At 44.9% G+C, this 24178-nt stretch overlaps 1 long non-coding RNA gene across 1 annotated transcript; it reads left to right on the top strand.

Moving 5' to 3' along the window:
• Positions 1-689: 689 nt before the first annotated feature.
• Positions 690-6103, top strand: LOC109740028 (uncharacterized). The gene is made up of 3 exons (XR_002227181.4): positions 690-1005; positions 5257-5493; positions 5596-6103. It is a non-coding gene; the product is annotated as an uncharacterized lncRNA (long non-coding RNA).
• The last annotated feature ends 18075 nt before the right edge of the window (positions 6104-24178 follow it).

The raw sequence follows: 24178 nt of genomic DNA, 5'->3' as shown, positions 1-24178 counted from the left end.
ATTACCTCAGTTTATTATCCCTGCATGACAACATAATCCAGTTTTTATTCACCAGTCATTGTTGAAACACTCTCTCAGTCCTTATAATGAATAGTTTGTTCACCAACTCATGCTCTTGTATGGGCTAGCATTCCATGTATCTATGTTTCTCAAAAAGAATAGTTCTACTTTCATTGTCATTTTTAGCGTAAGTACCCCAGGTAGGGGATACTTTTTAACATAACATGTCTAGGCTAGATTTTCCTGCCATTACTTGTGTACGGCCATGGTTCAGTCATCAAGTACAAAAATTGGTATAATCATATACAGTATTTATAGCCTCAAAAGATCACAAAATATGGAACATACCTACATACATATGACCGGAATTGCAATTATATTATTTCCTAAGCTCATTATAACTTTCTGGTTTCTTGATATAGAAATGAATGAAAACTTTGGATCTTACAATCCAATTAATACGAAAGGTGAAATATCATATTATGAATGTCTCTGGTTAAAAAAATTCATAGAGATGTTCTGACGTGGGTAAAATTGATATGAAGGCAGCTAGGCCCACACTGGAATTTTGGACCAGCCTATCTGATTCGATATGGGCCAGGAACATAAAATAAAATAAAAGCCCAATAGCTATTCCTGACCCTCTGCCCAAGCTGAGGAAAAAAAATCACGCAGCCAGGATTGCCCCTGGCCGCCGAGAGACACATCCAGAGTTCCAGACCCAGTCATGGACGCATCGAGCCAGCCGCTCGCTTCCTTTCGCGACCTCCCGATTTCGCCGTCTCGCTCGCTCGTCGCTCGCCGTCCCCGCCTATGTAGCTGATCGTTGGGCGCCCAGGACCACATCCTGTCCGTCCCGTCCGCTCGGTGTTTGGGGCTCGGCGGCGGCCGCGCCACCTCAACTGCGCAGTCGTGCCCCTGCAAGCCGGCGTCGCCGCCCCATCCGCACATCGGCGCTCGGCCAAGAGGCAGCAGCCAGGCAGCTACCATCTGTGTTGATTTGAGGTACCAGTTCAGCTCGTCCACTACCCATTTGGCGATTACCAAGTTTTGATTGTAGGGTTTGCTCTTCCCTGTACTACCCACCGTTCAGTACATAATTCGCGTTGAATTATGTTATTATGAATTTATAATTGATAGAAAGTAAATTAGTTAGAACGTCTGTAAGTCTTCTATGCAAAACTGAGACTTAATTGACAATTTTAGTATGTTTGTAAGACCATATCGATCTATTTCTATGGTATTGGCACTCAGTTAGAACGTTCACAATGTCATATTTGTTGTCACTTTTTTTAGGAGGAACACCCAGTTTTCAAATCCTAGATCCGCCACTGATCCTAAGCTGAACCTTTACATTCCGGAGTTTGAAAGGCCGATCTGCTTAAAATAGGTAACTTAATCAGATAAAGATGTTATATGAATATCTGAAAGAATTGCTTCATTTGTCTCAACCTGTCGAAAAGTAGAGTGGCAATACAATTGATCACCAACGGGTGCACAAATAAGGAGTACAGTTTGAGGCGTTAAAAATACAATGCAAATCAAAATTAGTAATTCAAATATATCTGTAACAAAATGTAGCGCACTATCAGAAAGAGTGAAGTACATACATATGTCAGCCACTAAAAGACAAATGTGGCGAAGTGAGGAACATTACTGCCAATAAAATTTGGAAGACCCGGGCAAAGATCAGCTTGCATGGAATTAAAAGAGAACAGAAGTAGTTGCACTCATGAATTAGTGATGCGGGACTGCATATCAGAACGGAAGTAACTGACAAAAAAAATTAGCTCACCTTAAAACATAGGTGAAGCCTGGCACTGCAGTAGATAAATTTTTGTAGATTAATAAGTGAAACAAAATATTGCAAGAACGACTGCAGAAAGAAGCCATTATGTCCATAACATGTAGGTAACGCGTGAATAATATCGCAGGCTACAAACCATCTGAAAAAACCCTATGGACACTGTATTTCTACCCTACCCATAAAACCAATTTATTTATGTTGGAACCCACACATATAGAGAGTGGCGTTTTGGCTCCTAGGTGTAGATACACCTATTATGAAATATGTATAAAAAACACATTTCAAAATGTTAAATATTTTTGAGAAAAAATCCCGCGCGTACATCCAGACATCCTATGTTCGCACACCAAAATTTGGTGAAAAGGGACATTTTTTGTGGCATGTATAAAAACATAAAATAATGCCTCGTGAATAGCTGTAATCAAGCATCGAAATTTTTCTTTTTTACACAAACCACGGAAAATGTCTTTTTTCATTGAAACTTGGTGCACGCACATATAATGTCCGGATTTACATGCGGGATTTTTTCTCGAATTTTTTAACTTTTTAAAATGTGTATTAAAACAATGAGTGGATATAAACCTATGAGCCAAAGTGAATTTCCACATATATCGATACATTTCTCTGTGCGGTTGGAAGAGAAACTCAGATCCACCAAGAGAAATAGGAAATCGGTCGCACCTAGGATCCTAATTAATGATACAATGAATACAATCAAGTCAAAATAATATTCTACCTTGTCATAGTTAAAAATACAAAATACTAATTTACAAACACATAATTACCAGATAAGTTCCTAGCAAAAGTTGTAGAGAAGTTACTCAAAAAAAAGAAGTCGTAGAGAAAAAATTTCTTGAGAGCCAATACACTACCTTGACTGGAAAAGTAACCCAAATATATAATTGTGTTGGATAAATGTAGGTTAAGCATCCACTGCTAGTGGAGTTACAAATAGGTAGTTAAGCACCTGAACAAAGGCATCAATATCTCTGTTTAATACAACAGTATTGTGCAGTAGTTTATACATACCAGAGCCATTTTTGTTGAGAGAATGATGCATAATACCTCATCACTTAAGCCTCATATTTTTCAGTTCGGTACGACAACTTCCCTGCAATTTAAATCTCATAGTAGACATGTATGATTTGCTACCTCATGTGCACATTTGATGCATTTGAAATTATATTCTTCACATATGCTCTTATCGGTAGAAAATGTGGAATTATGATTTACCAACCATAGAAAGAAACATATTGCTACATAGTATATCAGAAAGAGGGAAAGAACCACAATAGGATAAATGCCAGTGTAAGGCGAACATGTAACATGAACATGGTCACTCAGAACAATGTTGCAGTTTTTAAGCATACTGAACTGATAAAGGGGACGCGAGTCGAAGCTTTGTACATTTCCGTACATACCTTGAATCATTTTCAATACTTCTGAATTTGTGTCTAAGTTGAAAAGACGATGCATGCTATCTTAAGCACCAACCACTGCCGAAACTAAAAATAAGCACCTAAAAAATGCCTCATACAACAATATCATGTAGTAGTTTCTATATACCCGAGCCATTTTGGCTTAGCCAACGATCTATGGTACCTCATCACTTAAGCTCAAACTTATCAATACAGTACTAAAACGTCACTTCAATGTAAATCCTAGAGAATACACGTATGTCTTTCTACCTCATGTACGTGTATCCATTTCAGATTCTATTATTCACCAGTGCCCTTGTTGGTAGGAAATAACATAATGACGATTTACCAACCATAGAAAATAAAACCATTGCTACACACGGCTCCATACCATAAAAGGCAATGAACCATGTAGGACAAATGACAAAGCCAAGCTCACATGATATTTGAACATGGTCACTCAAAACGTTTGTAAGATATAACGAAAACATACTGAACCAGAAAAAAAGATGTCAATCGGAGCTGCGTACATTTCCTTGCATACCTTGATATCTTTCTAATTTGAGGCTACCACGTAAACATGATGCATGCTTCAATATTATCCATACATGTAAATATCAGAAAACTATGATATTCTCGCCGCACAATATATTTTCTGCTATACCAAGACATTCCTTGGCGCATCTGGGCATCTGGAAGGCAATCTAGAGATTGTAAAACCGTGCACCTTAAACATATGTATTAAGTATAGAGTGAATATTTTCTGGAGGACCATGGATGTCTAGAGGACAGGTCTAAAACTGTATTCATTATGGTAGTATAAGAGAACAGTATTACAAAAATCCAATGTGCATTGACATCTTAAAACATTGGTCAACTGGAAGATTTACAGAACCTTCTGAAATCATTGATCATGTGCCTGATGCCATTACCAATAGCTATTAAAAACTCTTCACGATCCTACATGCTATATAATTGGCAAATCAAAAAGTTGCTGATTTAGAAACTTATACCACAGTTCTTTGAGTTACTCATGTACTTGTTACCATGCTCATGTACATATAGAAATTATTAGCTCAAATCAGCACGGAAATCCCTTTTGGAGCTCGGCCTCCAGTGAGGCCTCCAAATTCAAATTTGAAATTTCATCGAAATTCATATTTTTACATTTCAAAAATTCTGAAAAAATACAGATATACATGAAGGCATAACACACATGTGTGTAAATTTTCAGTTCAAAATACATTTAAATGAGGGCTGCGCAAAAAAGACAAATCTGGGCCTATTGAACACATGATGCTATTCATCCTCCCAGGCCATGAATGCCTTTTTTGTGCAGGTCCCAACTCAAGGTATTTCATCATGAATATTTACACACAAATGGGTTACATCCTTACATACACGCATGCTTTTTTTAGAATTTTTTGAACCATAAAAGTTTAAATTTGAATTTTTCAAAAATAAAGGCCTCCATGGAGCTCGGCCTCCAAAACGCCTCTCTCAAATCAGCATCATTTTAATAGAAACAAAACGAATCTTAGTATAATGTACAACTGTTCAAAAAAAATTAAATGGAACAATTATTAGAAAAAGTGCATGTCATATAAGTTGGTCAATCAGAAAGTTGCTGAATTGGAAACTTACCACAGTTTGCTCATTTGTTGAGTTCCTCCTTCCTCTGTTAAAAACATTGTTGAGTTCCTCCTGTAAGTGCTACAATGGTCATGTATTATTAGCTCAAATCAACATCAACTTGTTTGAAGCAGAATGACACATTTTTGCCATGATGAATATGTAAATAAATTCTGTACAATTCCATAAATATTTTTTCTTTCATACACAGTGACGCATTTTTGTTGTAAAGATCATGTAAATAATTTTTTATGTCTTTGCAAATAAGATAACCTTGATGTATAAATCCTATCAGATAGAGGTAGCTATGAAAGGTCATGTGTCACATCATTAGTCTAAGGCTCTAACCACTTCCATGGAGAATCTAACATCTCAACTACGCATATCTGTTTGTTCCAGAAGCCACGAAATTGAGGTACGCAGAAGATCAACAAACCCGAGAACTGATGATCCAACGATGAGTCGGAGTTGGAGCATCACATAGCCGTCAGCTATGGTTGCTTGTAGGCGGATGTGTCTCAGACCTAAGTTGTTGCCGCTGGACCGTGGTTACATGCATCCTTGCTTGGAGGCAGCAGTGCTGGGAGATATGCATGTGCAAGGCGAAGAAGTGGACAAAGGCCGAAGAAGCAATATGTGCCTCCCTATCGCTGCGTCCTGCTTCTTAATATGTTACCTTAGTTGTGGCCGCCTTATCCCTCATGTTGCTGATTTAAACCTGCCCTACTCTTCTCATAGGGTGATCGAGCGCTGCGCTTCAGCGGGTGCCTCGCTGACGACGGGGAAGGAAGGATCAGAAGTGACGGCTATAGCGCTAGGAAGTTGGAAACCCTAGCAATTGATCTTCTCTATAAAACATGTGTGGCAGGGGACGTGGAACCTGCTTCAGGGAAGAAGAGATGGATCACGCGAGAGAAGAGATCAGCTTTCATCCTTTATCGGAGAGACAAATTTTTTTTTTTGCCAATTGCCTAGTCCATATTGTCCATGTGTTCGATGCATGCAAACGTGTGGCTCTTGGAGTTTGTAGGTAGACCTGCCATATTACTCTCGGATACGTGTAAGAGCTTTATTTTTTTATTTCCCCTTTTTTTTCTTTCTAATTCGGGCATGCATCAGTTCATGCGTGATTGTATTGGACTCAAACAATACGTGTTCATGTAGTCCTTCCAGTGCGCGCTAGTGTTATGGTTCTATGCATCTAACGTGACAACATATAAGTTCAAGATGTTCAATATTGCTGGTACATATGTTTTTACATGTTACATAGAAACTTTAAATCTCAGCCATTGTTATTCTAATCAAACGGTGTAGAAAAGATTAACATATGTGGACAAACTTGATGGCTTGTTTTACTCTTGTTTTAATTATATAATTTTTAATTATATAATAGAAGATGCTTGGTGGCAGTATCAGAATTACCTGAAGAAAACGTACTTCACCGGCAAAGAAACTCATCAAATTCCCTTACGTTCTCCTGTGACATATTTACTGGACGATGACTGGGAACGCCTTGTTCTGTACTGGTCCCGAACCAAGAATGTGGTAAGGTCTATGAGCTCATTATGTATTTTTAAGTACTATATTCTTGCGTCTTACTGTACTCTGTTCATGTAGAACAAGTGCCTAAACCTGAAGAACAACAGTTCTAATTTAAGATTCAATTGCTATCATAGTTCAAAAAAGCGCTAGGCGTTAATTGTGCGTTTTGCCACCGCCTTGCGCTTTACTGACCAAAGCGCATGCCTATGCGCAGTTATGCACAGATTAAGCGTAATTATGCGCAATGCGTTTCGCCAACGCCTAGAGCCTAGGCGCGCTTAAGCGCTCGCTTAGGCACGCCTTTTTTTAACTATGATTGCTATCGTGCATACTGCTTTGCTCTTGTATCACTGTATTGACTCATACAAACTTATTTTTAAATTGAAGGATCCAATCGAAACTCCAATGGCACAGCAGGTATGTTCACGCATATTTCTTTAACAGGCTTGCTCTTATCAATAGCTCTGTTGATTTCAATTTCAATTATGTATATAGTTGACTTCTCATATCATGCTGTGGCACCCCGGCTTAGAGCAACCGGTTTACCCTACATTGCCAGCCCAGAGATCGAGTCTTCTGGCAATACACAACATGGTACAGAAATAACCGCTTTATTGATACTAGCGTCGTACAAAGGTCTGATATTACATCGAGATTCGAGGCCAAGCGGCACACACGGTGCTGCTGGACAGTATGTATATTATTTAATGAACATGGTTGGGGCCTCGATCACACGAAACTACGCGGCAGTGGAAGAACGACGTAGCGGAACTCCATGGCACAGGGACACCGACGTGGACACGGCCTAGACACGAGATGCGCTCCGATGCGAATCAACTTGCCTGAAAGCTGGCATGACACGCCAGGTCAGTATATTGAATGTACTTACAAGCTCACAACAAACATAAGCACGATGACAGACAATATCATGATAATTAATCAAGTTAAATTAATGCAAGAAATTACTACAAATGCAAAGTTATGCAAAGCAACCAAACAGCACACCGAGTCACACGGACTCGCTTACCAGACGGTTACCTCGTAACCAAACGGTGACCACACCGGGGTCAGACCTAAAACCAATCACTCATGAACACCTCGAGTGTTCAAGGTTCACCACGAAACAATGCATCACAACAATTACTAGTTTGCAAGATTAATTATAAAAGTTGATCCATGGTGTGACTTACTCCCGAGTCTTGCCCATAACCGAGGGCGCGGCTATCGATAGATTAAATACACTCTGCAGAGGTAGCGCACTTTACCCACACTACGGAATACCTGGCCTCGTACTCCCATTCGGGTGGACCAAAGTATTCCGACGAAACCCTCCCTTTGCCATGCACTCTCCCCGGCCACTCCGACCATCTCCCTCGCAAGGCTAGGTCTTGGGTGGCCCCGTGTCTACCAAAGACACCAACGACCACCGTCGTGGCAAAACGGTCCCAAACGGGGACAAGGTACCATACAAACGAAACGAGCACACAAGGTTATGTCTGCCTACCGGGCCAGGGTACGCACGCCCATAACCTTCCCTCGCGGGAGGCACCGGTGAGAGCCACGACAAAGGACCGAATCAAGACCTTCCCATTAGGTAAATGTGGTCGCACTGAAATTAAAACCCGATTCAGTGGCATCATGATGTGATCAACATCATATTCAGGTTGAACTTAATCAAGTAATAACTTTCAGAAAAACTTTTTATTACTACTCATGGCATCATATCGGAAATCATGCAACTACTCGTCACACAAAGCAAGCAACTCTTAAGCATGGATCAAAACAAGCAACATAACTATCTTGCAATACTAAGATCAGAAACTTCTCTGGTTATAACTCATTTTTATCTACAAACAACATTTTTATTAGTTCACCATTTAGATGGGAACTATTACTAGCAAAAATAGCTACCATAACTTTCCATAACAAAATATCTAGTGCAAAATCTTACTCTACTTAGCCACACAATTCTATGAACTCACCCAGGAGCTAAAACAAGCATATCTAGCATCATAAAACCACTAGCAATTAACCATACTAATTTATTAAATTTTAAATGCAAATAAAGACTCATATTCAAGTAGAAAATCATAGATATTGAAATAACACCATCCAAATGATGTTGTGGCTTGCCTTAGTGTAGAGGAGGGTCACACTCCTCCTGGTTAGCTTCAAGGCAAGATCCTCCTTCTGAAAATATTTTAAAACCACAAGAATAAATGTCAAAACACATTCTGAAAATCACCAGAAATTCTAGACAGCAAGGAAAAATCCACCTTTTGGTGTGCTGCTAGAGCTTTCTGTAACAAAGACAATGCAAAAAGAATCAATTCATTTGGACTTATGGTTTAGAAATGGTGGCTGGTCAAAGTTTAGTCAAATTTTTGAATTAAATTTGAATAAATAGAAAATCCTGGGGGGGGGGGGGGTGACGTCGAAGGCGTAAAGCGGGAGTGCGCCTCCACTCGTACCGCTTCGGGCGCGAGTGGTGAGGCTGACACTGGGCCCCACCAGTCAGGAGAGTGAGAAGGGGATCGAGATCAGAGGGGAGGCGGTGCTTCGCCGGAGCTCATGCCGGCGACGAGGGGGTTTGGGGCTAGGCTAGACGGATAGATTGGAAGTGGGGCTCGCGGCGCACCTGCCCGTACCCGTGGCTTGGCGAAAGGTGGACGGAGCTGGTCGCAGTCGAGCTCGCAAGCTTCGGTGGCGGACGGGGTTCGCCGGAGAGGTGGAAGACGGTGGCTAGAGGCAGCTCCGAGGGCTTGGCAGGGTCCAGGCAGCTCCAGCAGACCACCAAGGCCCTGCCCAAGCAGCTGCTTGAGCTCGAGAGGCCCTGGAGAGTGGCAGCTGGCCTGCGGGGATCGCCGGAGTCCTTGGGTCGGGGCGACGGCCAGAGGCCTGCCCGACCGGGCTTCTGCTCGTCTACGTGTTTGTGGAGGTGGTGTGGAGTGATGCGTGGCTAGCAAGGGAGGCGGGGTGGCTTTATATAGCCGGAGCAGAGGGGGGGACGTGTCGCCGCCGGAGCGCTCTGGACACGCGGCGAACGTCGACTTGACCGGGCTTGCTGCGGTGGCTCCGGCGTCGTCGAGCGCCAGGGAGGGGTCATGGGTGATGGGTCGAGGGTTGTGGCACGTTGCGGCAGTCGGAGGCGAGCGCTTGCATGCACACGCGCGAAACAGAACACAAAGCTCCAGCCAGAGCGCGTCGAGACGCTGCCGGGCACCGTGTCCTCGCGCGGTCACCAAGCTGGCATGGCCAAAACGACGGCCAGGAGTGGCCAAACCTTGTCTACGAGCTCGACCGTGCAGTGCTACGTCTAGGAGAGGTGATGGATCATACCCAGGCCGACCAGACGCGACTCTACCAAACTGGCAAGTTTCTGGTCAGAAACTTGGTCGCCAAGTTTGGCCACCTTCTAGAAGGCCAATAGGGCTAATCTCCTGGGGTTTGGGGTTTCTTAGGAAGGTCTTTAAGCTCAAGAAATCTCAAGGCCAAAAGCTCAAGGAAAAATGCACTTGCTGTACAAAGTGCATTTCTGGTCCAGAAGTGAAAAGATTTTCTACAGCAAAAATATTACAAAAAGTGATGCAATATTTTTGCATGGGAAGATGTGCCATGGTCCTAAGAATATTTAGGAATTATCTCAGATTTTTTTGAGCAAGAAAAATTGAGGTTGCTTTGGAGCACAAAGTTCTGAAATGAGCTTAAGAGAGAAAAATGAATATTTTCCTTTTAGGAAAAATATTCATTTTATTATTTTGGGAATTTGTGGGAGGAATAAGGTAGATAGGTCACTTGGTTGAAAGCCAAGGATATGCCCAAGTGACAAGTCCATTTGAATTGATCCAAAAATCCAAATCAAATCAGGGCAAAAACCACGATGAAAACCAAGTCCGAAAAAAGAGAGAGAAGGCAAAATCCAGGCTGTCACAAACCTCCCCCACTTAGGATGAATCTCGTCCTCGAGATTCGGTTGCTTGGGAAAACCATTCTGGGTATGCAGTCCTTAAAAATTCCTCTCTTTCCCAGGTTGCTTCTTCTTTGGTGTGATGCTCCCACTGAACCTTGTAAAATCTTATCTCTTCGCTGCGAGTGACCCTTTCTGTCTGATCCAATATTCTGATTGGCTTTTCCTCATAAGTCAAATCCTTAGCCAATTCTATCTCTGACATATCAGTCCTTTTCTCCGGTGGCGAGATGCATCTTCTTAGCTGTGAGATGCGAAACACGTTGTGTACTTCTGACAATTCTGGTGGCAATTCCAACTGGTAGGCAACTGTTCCGACTCTGGCCATGACGGGGAATGGACCGATATATCTGGGTGCCAATTTTCCTCGGGTCTGAAACCTCTTGACTCCTTTCATAGGGGTGACTCGGAGATATACGTGTTCTCCGGGTTCGAAGCTGATCTGACGATGTTTGGCATCATAGTAGCTCTTCTGTCGGGATTTGGCCAGTTGCAGTCTATCTCGGATTTCCTTGACTTGCTTCTCTGCTTCAAGCATTAAATCAGTCCCGAAAATACGACTATCTCCGGTTTGAGACCAATTTAATGGGGTGCGGCATTTCCGGCCATACAGGGATTCATAGGGTGACATCTTTAAGCTGGCCTGGAAACTGTTGTTGTAGGAAAACTCGACGTAGGGCAGACAGTCTTCCCACTTGGTTCCTTGGGCCAATGTACATGCCCGGAGCATATCTTCGAGTATTTGATTTACTCGCTCAGTCTGTCCATCTGTCTGAGGATGGTAAGCCGTGCTGTACTTCAGAGCGGTCCCCAAGGCTTGATGAAGTCGGGACCAAAATGCGGATGTGAATAGAGATCCCCTGTCGGAGGTGATAGTCTTGGGTACTCCATGCAGACTGACGATTCTTGATACATACAGCTGTGCAAGTTGATTTGCACGGTATGTGGTCCGGATGGGTAGGAAGTGTGCCACCTTGGTTAGAGTGTCCACTATGACCCATATCGCGTCGTTTCCTTGATGAGACCTTGGTAATCCGGTGATGAAATCCATGCAAATATCGTCCCATTTCCATTGGGATACCGGCAGAGGCTGGAGTAGTCTGGCGGGTTTTTGGTGTTCCGCCTTTACCTTATTGCAGATATCGCAGCAGGCCACAAAATACGCGATGTCTTTCTTCATTCCATCCCACCAAAATATCTGACGAAGATCCTCATACATCTTGGTACCACCGGGATGAATTGAGTATGGTGCTTCATGTGCTTCCGCCAATATTTTCTTCTTCAGACTGTCTTGGTTGGGTACGCAAAGTCTTCCTCGGAACCGTAGCGAACCTTGCTGATCCGTAGTGAAATCCGGTGCTTGCCCTTGGTGCAGCTTCTGAACATATATCCGTAACACCTTATCATCCGCTTGAGCTCTGCGGATTTCTTCTTCGAGAGTAGGAGCAACTTCCAACATATTGGTAAGACGGGCGTCGGTGATTACCAGATTTAGCTGCATGAGTCCTTCATAGAGCTCTGGAGGCAAGGAATCCATTAGGGCATTGAGGTTGGCTGGTTTGCGGCTGAGGGCGTCAGCCACCACATTAGCTTTACCCGGGTGATAATATATTCCGAGGTCATAGTCCTTAACCAACTCGAGCCATCTTCGCTGTCGAAGGTTCAAGTCGGGCTGAGTGAATATATACTTGAGACTTTTATGGTCGGTGAATATCTGGCACTTCTTTCCAATCAGATAATGTCTCCAGATTTTCAAAGCGTGCACCACTGCAGCCAATTCCAAATCATGAGTAGGATAGTTTCCTTCATGTTGTCGCAGTTGGCGAGATGCATAGGCCACCACTTTGCCATCTTGCATGAGTACACACCCCAGTCCTTTTCTGGAGGCGTCGCAGTAAACATCGAAACTGCGGTAGATATCTGGAAGAGTTAATACGGGTGATGATGTCAGTCTGGTTTTTAACTCATTGAAGCTCCGTTTGCAGTCTTCAGTCCATACGAACTTCTTGTCCTTCTTGAGGAGGTCAGTCATTGGCTTGGCGATCTTGGAAAATCCTTCGATAAAACGGCGATAATATCCAGCCAGTCCAAGGAAACTCCGGATTTCTGAGACGGTGGTGGGTGCGGACCAATCAAGTACATCTTTTACCTTGCTTGGGTCCACCGAGATTCCTTCCGTCGAGAGGATATGTCTGAGGAATCCCACTTGCTGGAGCCAAAACTCACATTTGCTGAATTTGGCATACAATTGATGATCGCGAAGATGTTCCTTATGTTTGTCCTTGCTTTTGGAGTAAATGAGGATGTCGTCAATGAACACCACCACAAACTTGTCCAAGAAGTCCATAAACACCTTGTTCATCATATGCATAAAGAATGCAGGAGCGTTGGTGAGGCCGAAGGACATAACAGTGTATTCGTAAAGACCGTACCGAGTGGTGAACGCGGTCTTAGGAATATCTTCCTTCTTAATCTTGAGTTGATGATATCCCGTCCTCAAATCAATCTTTGAGAATACTTTGGCCCCACTGAGTTGATCAAACAGATCGTCAATCCTCGGCAGTGGATACTTGTTTTTAATGGTGACGTCATTCAGCTGTCGGTAGTCTACACACATTCGTAGACTGCCATCCTTTTTGTCCACGAAGATTGCTGGTGATCCCCATGGGGAAGAGCTTGGACGAATGTATCCTTTTTGCAGCATCTCATCCAGTTGTTTCTTCAATTCCACCAATTCTGAGGAGGGCATCCGATAATATTTCTTATGTATCGGGGTGGTTCCAAGCACTAGGTCAATAGCAAACTCCAATTCCCAGTCTGGTGGCATGCCGGGCAATTCTTCAGGAAATACATCTGGATACTCACTGACCACTGGGATTAATTCCACCTCTTCTGTCACGGCTGCGAAAACCATATCCTTCGTGGGGATGCGCTTGCGGGCATAAAAACTGGTAGTGAGACCTTCCATATTTTTCACGGTAACTTCTCTGGTCGCACAGCTGATGCAGACTTGGTATTGCGTTAACCAATTCATGCCCAGAATGACATCCAATTTGTTGGAATCGATGATTATCAACGATGTTGGAAACTTGACGCCCTTGATGTCAATCTCTAAATTTCGGCAGACGAGATTGCTTCAATGACGACTTCCGGGTCCTCTTGGGCTTCATCTGCGGAGATGTGATGAACTTGCCCTTGGATTATATTGGGGGCGGAATACTGCTCCATGTAGTTGACTTGCGGCTGAAATGGAGCGACGTGCTTGGTGTTCTTGGGACACTATCGGGCGTAGTGTCCGGTTTGACCACAGCTGAAGCACGAATTGTTGCGCTGGCAATCGTCACGCACCGGGCTGGTCACGACATTCTTGACTGGTGTAGTAGTCTTGTTGACGTTCTGCTGCCAATTGGGTTTGTACTCCACCTGAGTCTGTTGCCATGTACGAGCCTTTTGCACTGGTTGCATATCCTTCTTGGGCTCGAATTTGCGCTTGTGGTCATTAGCAGCTGGCTTGTTGTCGTGCAGGAGCTTGTGTTCCCTCTCGGTGATAAGGGCCTTGTTCACCAGTCAGGAAGTCCGGCAAAACAAACATACTGAGAGTGCACCGGAGATGTTGATGTAGGCCTCCAAGGAATCGGTCGATCTTCCGCTCTTCTGTGGCCACATCATGGAGAGAATAGCGGGCCAGATGGTTGAATTTATTTAGATACTCGGCGACGGTCATGCTGCCTTGAGTGAGAGTGAGAAATTCGCGTTGCTTGATCTTCATGACTCCGGTGGGAATATATATTTGCGGAAATGATCCTTGAATTTTGTCCAAGTAATTTCCTCGTCGGCAGGCCATATTGCTTTGGCATTATCCCACCATATAGCGGCAGCTCCTTCGAGATAATGCGTTGCGAAGGGAACCTTGTCTCCATCGTCTGTGCGAGCAATTTCCAGTTTTCTTTCAATAGTCCTTAGCCAGTCGTCGGCATCCAAAGGATTAGTAGCATGGCTGAAACTGGGAGGCTTGGTTCGCTGAAAATCTGATAGCTTGGCATGATGGCCATTCTGGTTTCCATTCTGCCCAACCATAACTTGTACACTTTTTAGTATTTTCCAGCAGATTGTTGCTCCTTCTTTCTTCAAACATTCACAGGATTTGCTCGGTGGAAGGCGGTTATGGCGGTGGAGGCGGAGGTGGCTGGTATGGTTCAGGGGAATGTCCTGCCTGTCTTGCGGAACGACGGACAGGGACATCCTCACCAGCTTGACTGCTGCTACCTCCACGCGGCATCCTATTTTTCGTTTTCCCAATACAAAGCAACCATGATGAGAAAATTCCAAAATGGGGGACCAATGACAAATCCCGGAAGAAAGCAACGAATAAAACCAAGTCGAAAAAGAGTCCAACATAATTATACATAGTGCCAACATGAAAATAAACATCGCAATGGGTCTACTACCCTCGTACATGAAACTACGCATCATGACAAGTGCGATTACAGCCATACACCATGCTCATGACTACCACGATACTCTAACGATCTACTGCTCGGATGGTGCTGCTGCAGGCTCGTCTCCTGAGCCGGACCCAGATCCTGAACTGATAGTAGAGACCTCCGGGGGAAGAGAGGTGTGCTGGCGCTGCCTTGAGGGCTCTCCCTCAGGGGCAGGCGGGGGATGGGGTCTAAGCATAGGAGCGACAGGAGTAGCGACAAGAGAAGACCATGCAGCAGGAGCGCTGCGAGGGTTCACCGTCAAAGGTTAACGGTACCCGGCGAGGTCGTCGTAGGAACGGAGGTGGGAGGAGCAGAAGTGTAGATGACAACGGGAAGAGGGTTCCTTATATGAGCAGCAGCGAGAGCGGTGGGAGCGCGTGAGAGCTCCCGAGCTAACTCGTAGTTAAGGAGATAGCTAGCGGTGATGTAGCGTGCAAGGTGGCTAGTGGGACGGTCGCACGCCGGATTAATCAAAGGAAAGCGGATACGCCCATTCTCGCGCAGAGATGGGTAGAAGAAAAGTCCAGGGTGGGTGTGCATGTGAACCTCATTGTAGCGCAAGTCTACAAGAGCCTCGATAGCAGCAAACTGAACCGCCTGAGATGGCGTAGAAGCAAGACCACCCTTAGACGAACGAGTGTAAGCGCCGGATGGGGAACTGTGGTGTAGAGTGACCTCAGCATAATACTCATACAATGCACCGGCCAGATGCTCGCGATACACCCGATACTCTGGATCAGCACCCTCTGGATAGAGTCGTCGCCACACGTTCTGAAGGAGGTGCAGCGATGTGCACGGAGCTGGCTCAAGATGGTACAAGATCGGTACTGGTGCCATCTACACTCACAAACCATACGGTTAGTAATAACAACAATAAGTCATGCATGCAATGCAACAACCAATTCCTATGTCTACCGGCACTGAAACAAAACTATCTACCGTTTTACTAACGCACTACCGGTCTAGCGTGTCCTACAATCAGTGTGGCTCTGATACCAAGTGTTGTGGCACCCCGGCTCAGAGCAACCGGTTTACCTTGCATTGCCAGCCCAGAGATCGAGTCTTCTGGCAATACACAACAACATGGTACAGAAATAATCGCTTTATTGATACTAGCATGGTACAAAGGTCTGATATTACATCGAGATTCGAAGCCAAGCGGCACACACGGTGCTGCTGGACAGGATGTACATTATTTAATGAACATGGCTGGGGCCTCGATCACACGAAACTACGCAGCAGCGGAAGAACGACGTAGCGGAACTCCATGGCACAAGGACACCGACTTGGACATGGCCTAGACACGAGATGCACTCCGATGCGAATCAACTTGCCTGAAAGCTGGCATGACAGCCAGGTCAGTACATTGAATGTACTTGCAAGCTCACAACAAACATAAGCACGATGACAGACAATATCATGATAATTAATAAAGTTAAATTAATGCAAGAAATTACTACAAATGCAAAGCTATGCAAAGCAACCAAACAGCGCACCGAGTCACACGGACTCGCTTACCAGACGGTTACCTCGTAACCAAACGGTGACCACACCGGGGTCACACCTGAAACCAATCACTCATGAACACCTCGAGTGTTCAAGGTTCACCACGAAACAATGCATCACAACAATTACTAGTTTGCAAGATTAATTATAAAAGTTGATCCATGGTGTGACTTACTCCTGAGTATTGCCCATAACCGAGGGCGCGACTATCGATAGATTAAATACACTCTATAGAGGTAGCGCACTTTACCCACACTATGGAATACCTGGCCTCGTACTCCCATTCGGGTGGACCAAAGTATTCCGACAAAACCCTCCCTTTGCCATGCACTCTCCCCGGCCACTCCGATCATCTCCCTCTCAGGGCTAGGTCTTGGGTGGCCCCGTGTCTATCAAAGACACCAACGGCCACCGTCGTGGCAAAACGGTCCCAAACGGGGACAAGGTACCATACAAAAGAAACGAGCACACAAGGTTATGTCTGCCTACCGGGCCAGGGTATGCACGCCCATAACCTTCCCTCGCGGGAGGCACCGGTGAGAGCCACGACAAAGGACCGAATCAAGACCTTCCCATTAGGTAAATGTGGTCGCACTGAATTAAAAACCCGATTCAGTGGCACCATGATGTGATCAACATCATATTCAGGTTGAACTTAATCAAGTAATAACTTTCAGAAAAAAATTATTACTACTCATGGCATCATACCGGAAATCATGCAAATACTCGTCACACAGAGCAAGCAACTCTTAAGCATGGATCAAAACAAGCAACATAACTATCTTGCAATACTAAGATCAAAAACTTCTCTCGTTATAACTCATTTTTATCTACAAACAACATTTTTATTAGTTCACCATTTAGTTGGAAACTAGTACTAGCAAAAATAGCTACCATAACTTTCCATAACAAAATATCTAGTGCAAAATCTTAATCTACTTAGCCACAAAATTCTATGAACTCAACCAGAAGCTGAAACAAGCATATCAAGCATCATAAAACCACTAGCAATTAACCATATTATTTTATCAAAATTTAAATGCAAATAAAGACTCATATTCAAGTAGAAAATCATAGATATTGAAATAACACCATCCAAATGATGATGTGGCTTGCCTTAGTGCAGAGGAGGGTCACACTCCTCCTGGTTAGCTTCAAGGCAAGATCCTCCTTCTGAAAATATTTTAAAACCACAAGAATAAATGTCAAAACACATTCTGAAAATCACCAGACATTCTAGAAAACAAGGAAAAATCCACCTTTTGGTGTGCTGCTAGAGCTTTCTGTAACAAAGACAATGCAAAAAGAATCAATTCATTTGGACTTATGGTTTAGAAATGGTGGCTGGTCAAAGTTTAGTCAAAAATTTGAATAAATAGAAAATCCTGGGGGGGGTGACGTCGAAGGCGTAAAGCGGGAGTGCGCCTCCACTCGTACCGCTTCGGGCGCGAGTGGTTAGGCTGACACTGGGCCCCACCGGTCAGGAGAGAGAGAAGGGGATCGAGATCAGAGGGGAGGCGATGCTTCGCCGGAGCTCATGCCGGTGACGAGGGGGTTTGGGGCTAGGCTAGAGGGATAGATCGGAAGCGGGGCTCGCGGCGCACATGCCCGTACCCGTGGCTTGGCGAAAGGTGGATGGAGCTGGTCGCAGTCGAGCTCGCAAGCTTCGGTGGCGGACGGGGTTCGCCGGAGAGGTGGAAGACGGTGGCTAGAGGCAGCTCCGAGGGCTTGGCGGGGTCCAGGCAGCTCCAGCAGACCACCAAGGCCCTGCCCAAGCAGCTGCTTGAGCTCGAGAGGCCTTGGAGAGCGGCAGCTGGCCTGCGGGGATCGCCGGTGTCCTCGGGTCGGGGCGACAGCCAGAGGCCTTCCCGACCGGGCTTCTGCTCGTCTACGTGTTCTTGGAGGTGGTGTGGAGTGGTGCGTGGCTAGCAAGGGAGGCGGGGTGGCTTTATATAGCCGGAGCAGAGGGGGGGACGTGGCGCCGCTGGAGCGCTGTGGACACGCGGCGAACGTCGACGAGAGGCTCCAACGCGAGGGGACAGGGTGCAGCGTCAACGCCGGCGCTTGCCCACGCTCGCGGATGAGCATAGGAGGCGGTTTGAGATGGGGACAAGCACACGCGCGCACTGTGCCATTTTGGCCGCGACTTGACCGGGCTTGCTGCGGTGGCTCCGGCGTCGGCGAGTGCCAGGGAGGGGTCATGGGTGATGGGTCGAGGGTTGTGGCACGTTGCGGCAGTCGGAGGCGAGCGCTTGCATGCACACGCGCGAAACAGAACTCAAAGCACCAGCCAGAGCGCGTCGAGACGGTGCTAGGCGTCGTGTCCTCGCGCGGTCACCAAGCTGGCATGGCCAAAACAACGGCCAGGAGCAGCCAAACCTTGTCTACGAGCTCGACCGTGCTGTGCTACGTCTAGGAGAGGTGATGGATCATACCCAGGCCGACCAGACGCGACTCTACCAAGCTGGCAAGTTTGTGGTCAGAAACTTGGTCGCCAAGTTTGGCCACCTTCTAGAAGGCCATTAGGGCTAAGCTCCTGGGGTTTAGGGTTTCTTAGGAAGGTCTTTAAGCTCAAGAAATCTCAAGGCCAAAAGCTCAAGGAAAAATGCACTTGCTGTACAAAGTGCATTTCTGGTCCAGAAGTGAAAAGATTTTCTACAGCAAAAATATTACAAAAAGTGATGCAATATTTTTGCATGGGAAGATGTGCCATGGTCCTAAGAATATTTAGGAATTATCTCAGATTTTTCTGAGCAAGAAAAATTGAGGTTGCTTTGGAGCACAAAGTTCTGAAATGAGCTTAAGAGAGAAAAATGAATATTTTCCTTTTAGGAAAAATATTCATTTTATTATTTTGGGAATTTGTGGGAGGAATAAGGTAGATAGGTCACTTGGGTTAAAGCCAAGGATATGCCCAAGTGACAAGTCCAATGAATTGATCCAAAAATCCAAATCAAATCAGGGCAAAAACCATGATGAAAACCAAGTCCGGAAAAAGAGAGAGAAGGCAAAATCCAGGATGTCACACATGCACATTACTAGCATCATAGCAGGCCAATAGTGTTGTTGTACATGTAGACCCGTGGTACCCATCTGAAATCTTGTTGTGCCGTGTAGTTTCCCACGCTTTGTATTCTTTCACTGCTGCTTTGTCTTGAACTGATATGATTTGAACCGTGTCTCTATTTTGATTTGGCAAGACAATGCAGTGACCATAGGACATAGATATATGTTTGTTTGATGCTTTTATTATGTACTAGTACTTGGCAATAAGACTTGGTAGTTTAATCCTGTCCACCTTACTAATGAACTGGTTCACCGAAATGAGTTTCATATACTAGTACATGCTAAACCTGTTATGTGTCTGCTTGTTTCTTCTTTTAGAATGCTGACAGAATATTGGGGAAGAGTGCCTTATTAAGCAATGGTAAAGGAAGTAATGCAGATAAGGTTCAGGATAGTGACACATCCTTGTTGGTCTCCAACAAATTTGATAAAACAGCTAAGGAAGACTATCTCGAAGACAGTGAGAGAACCCCAAAGTCTTGTCTTGGTTTAGTGTTCAAGTTACTGGCCACTACCGCTTGCACAAGCTATTCAAACTCACTGTCTGAATCAGTTCGGTTTCTTGAGTCTCAACTACAAGCTGAAAGACATCGATCAGAAGTGCTGCGACAAGAAGCAGAAGGACTGCGGAAGTCCCTGGAGCATTCAGATGCATACTTTCTGGTGCAACAGCAAGCAATGGAGGATTTTAGCGCCAAACAGGACAAAGCTAATAAGCTTGCTAAGCTTACTGCCAGCATGGTGGATAACACGTTTCTTGAGCTCTTCTGAAGTTGTTTCAGTTATGCTCTTGTTTTGCTGCCGCGTTTATTTGCACTGGCGGCCAATTTTGACGGCCAGTGTATGTAATATGCTGCTTTGTTCCCTATATTTGCACTGGTGGCGAACTTTGATGCCCAGTGGATGTAATATGTGTAATAGCAGTAATAGGCTAGCGTTAATTGCTTGCTTATTTATTTCCTTATTGTCTTGTTTAGTTGTTTGCTTGTAGTCACTGCAGTTCTTTTTCTGTGTTTTTCTAGTGGCCACAATAACCTATTTTTGGAAACTAGGCCAAAATAATCATGGCAACACACGGATTGTTGTAACCATGGGCCTCCTGCGGGCCGTATGATCCATGGGCCTTTTATGGGCCGTAGGATCCATTGGCCTTCTATACGGGCCGTAGGATCCATGGGCCTTCTACGGGCCGTACGATCCATGGGCCTTTTATGGGTCGTAGGATCCATGGGCCTTCTACGGGGCGTATCATCATTTCGCCAATCATGGGTCGTACTATTCGTGGACAATAACGGGCCGTTAATAGGCCGTATTTGATAACTCTATGAAAACAGCCCAACGTGTTTTTTTCGGCATGAAAACGGCCCAACGTATTAACGGGCCACAAATGGGCCGACTGTAACCACGGGCTGAATTTGGCCCACAAGCAGAAAATGACAGTAACGGCCATAAGTAACCGAATGCTGGAAATGAGCCCAAAGAATAAATGGGCCCTGAGAAGGCCGAAAGATAACATGGGCTGGAAACGGCCCAACGGAATAATGGGCCGATAATGGGTATAAAGTGATACACGGTTCATTACGGGCCAGTTTTACCACGGGCCGTTAAGGGGCCGAGGGTTACTAAGGGTCTCATATGGGCTGAAAGACGTCATGGGCCATACATGGGCCGGAAGTTAAAATGGGCTGGAATTATATTGGACGGCCCAGACGACGCTACTGGGCCTAATTCGGATAGGCCGTAAACGGGCCCTGGGATAGCGGGCTGTAAATGGGCTATATGTGAACATGCCGTTAACAGGCTTGCCATGGGCCGGCCCGCCAACTTTTGACCAAGTCAAACGGGCCGGCCTTTTCACAGGAATGGGCCTCTGTTGGGCCGTGCCATGTGTCGACATATCATAGGCGCTTTGGGTCCAATGAGTGGATGACATCTGTCCCAACGGTGAGCCGACACGTGTTTCCTCCAGCCAATGATGATTTTACACGTGGAAAATCCCCATTGGTTGGGGCTGTTAACAGGTTATCGGATCCAAAACCGGGCCCGATAGCTTAACGGCGTTCCGTTACGGTGGATGCCACGTGTCGGTCACCCTTGACGAAAGCACTTCTGTGACGCGCGATTTATCGTCATGCAAGTGGACACTTCCGTGATGATAATTTTGGTAATGTCATGGAACACTTCTACGACAACACAGGTATGACTATCTTGATTCTGTCATAAAATTGTCATGGATGTACATGCATGACAGAAAACGTGACCTACTATGACAAACACGTATCATCACAGAAGTGTATTTTTTTGTAGTGCTAGGTGAAATAGCTCTACACCGTTTTATACTCGATCTTTGTTGCTGCGATGGCCTTCAATAGTTCGATGGCTGTGTGCTCGGCCTCATTGACTGCTGAAACAGCCTGCCATAATTTAGCACTCAAATCTGTTTGCTGAATTAGCTTTAAATATATTTCGGTACTTAGATCTGCTCGTCCAAATATCTTGCCATAGATTTAGACATCGACCTAGGTATTTTTTTCTAGACTTCATAAAAAAGCATATATGTTTTTCCTGTAATATCTAGTAGAAGAACTAATTTGTATGTCTAACAGATGGACAGGACTTGGATAACTTCTGCTCGAAGATTCTCCGCTGCATATGTCGAGGGGGTTGAAAACTTTATGAACTTTATCAGAGCTGAGTACGGTGGTCCGAAATCAGATGTGCTCTGCCCGTGCAGTAGTTGTATGAATTTAGTTACAAGACTCCAGTCAACTGTGCAAAATCATCTACACTTTTATGGGATGTCGGTCACATATACTAGGTGGGTTCATCATGGTGAAGCTGTGAACGTCAATGTTACTAACTACGTGGAAGCAGCAGATCACCATCTTGATCTTCCTGATGCTCAGGTGGAAGAGGAGGAGGAGGTGGTGGTGGCGGAGCTAGTGAGTTTGACCAACATTGAAACAATGCTACGAAATGCTCGTGCATTTCGTGAACTTTCACCTGCAGAACAAAAAAAGTGGGCCCACATGTTGGAACAATGCAACATGGCTGTCACCCTAGGACATAAGCTGTCAGTATTCTCAGCTATGGTCACCTTTCTTCAGGTGAACACATCTGAGCAGATGACCAACAAATCATTTGATGCGATGTTGGCTGCTTTCCGCAAAGCTTTCCCAGATGCGTCTGAGCTGCACACACCTACAGTAAAATGAATAATTTCCTTTGTGCACTTGGAATTGGATATGATATGATCCATGTTTGTAAGAATAATTGTGTTTTGTTCCGGAAGGATTATGCCAACTTAAGTGAATGCCCGAAATGCAAATCATCAAGATGGAAAGATGGCGATGCTGGGAAGAGGATTCCTCATAATGTTCTGAGACATTTTCCAATTACACCAAGATTGCAGAGGTTGTTTCATGATGCTGAAACAAGAGAGGATGTACTGTGGCCTTCTAGGAACCAGGAGTACAGAGATCAGAATGTAATGAGCCATCCATCACATGGTAGTGAGTGGAAAAGCTTCAATCAGAAACACAAAAATTTTGCTGTTGACCCGAGAAACATTAGACTTGGCTTAGCTTTAGATGGATTTAACCCATTTGGCCACCAGAGCGCCACATATAGCATGTGGCCAATGCTTGTTATCCCTTACTACATGCCTCCAAATGTTTGCACCAAAGAATCAAACTACATGATGGCCTTGCTCATCCCAGGTCCAAAAAGTCCTGGAAAGGATTTTGATTTATTCATGGACCCTCTTGTGGAGGAACTTCAACGGCTATGGAGGGGTGTTCTCACTCGAGAACTATATAGCAGCCCACCAGCTGATTTCTTTCTGTGTGCTGTTATAATTTGGTGCATCCATGATTATTCGGCTTTGGGCACTATGTCAGGGCGAACGACACATGGTTACAATGCATGTGTTCGTTGTGACAGGAATCCGCTGTCATACGCAATACTTAGCAAGATCTGTTACATTAGACACCGCCGTTTCCTTGCCAAGGACAAGTCGCGTCCTACAAAATACCGAAGACTTGTGTTCCATGCAAAGCATGAAAAACGCGATGCGCCAAAGAGGCTCACCGCCGATGAGTTGCAAGTGGAATTAGAGAAGGTCATGCATATTACACCAGGAAACCATCCTGGTAATGGTAGCGGGAAAAGGAAGCGTGGCAGGGCAGAAGAGAGATTATTTTTTACCCGCAGGTCCACTTTGTGGGACTTGGAGTATTGGAAAGATTTGGATCTACGGCATAATCTTGATGTGATGCACATCGAGAAAAATATATGTGACAGCATTATCAGCACACGTCTTAATATTGAAGGCAAGACGAAAGATACCTTAAAATCTAGGATTGATTTGACACACCTGGGTATCAGAAAGGATTTGCAGGTGGAAGATGAAGGTAAACCACGGGATATGGCACCGGTTGTGTACGTCTTGGACAAGGTAAAAAGAAAAGAATTCTGCGAGGTCCTATCACGTGTGAGATTCCCACATGGATTTGCTTCCAACCCTGAAAGGAGAGTCAGTGCAGATGGAAACAAGGTACAAGGGTTGAAAACTCATCACTGCCATGTCCTACTTCAAAGGGTTTTACCTGTTATCCTTAGAGGATTGGGCCGCCCTGACTTATACAGAGCAGTTGCAGAGTTGGGACAATTCTTCAGGGAACTCTGCAGTAGAAATATCAGGGTCGATGCTTTGGAGCGTCTTAGAGACAAGATACCAACTATCCTATGCGGCCTT

Source organism: Aegilops tauschii, chromosome 3 (genome assembly GCF_002575655.3).
Source record: "Aegilops tauschii subsp. strangulata cultivar AL8/78 chromosome 3, Aet v6.0, whole genome shotgun sequence".
In the NCBI taxonomy this organism is placed as follows: Eukaryota; Viridiplantae; Streptophyta; class Magnoliopsida; order Poales; family Poaceae; genus Aegilops; species Aegilops tauschii.
This window is presented reverse-complemented; position numbering and strand designations above follow the sequence as displayed.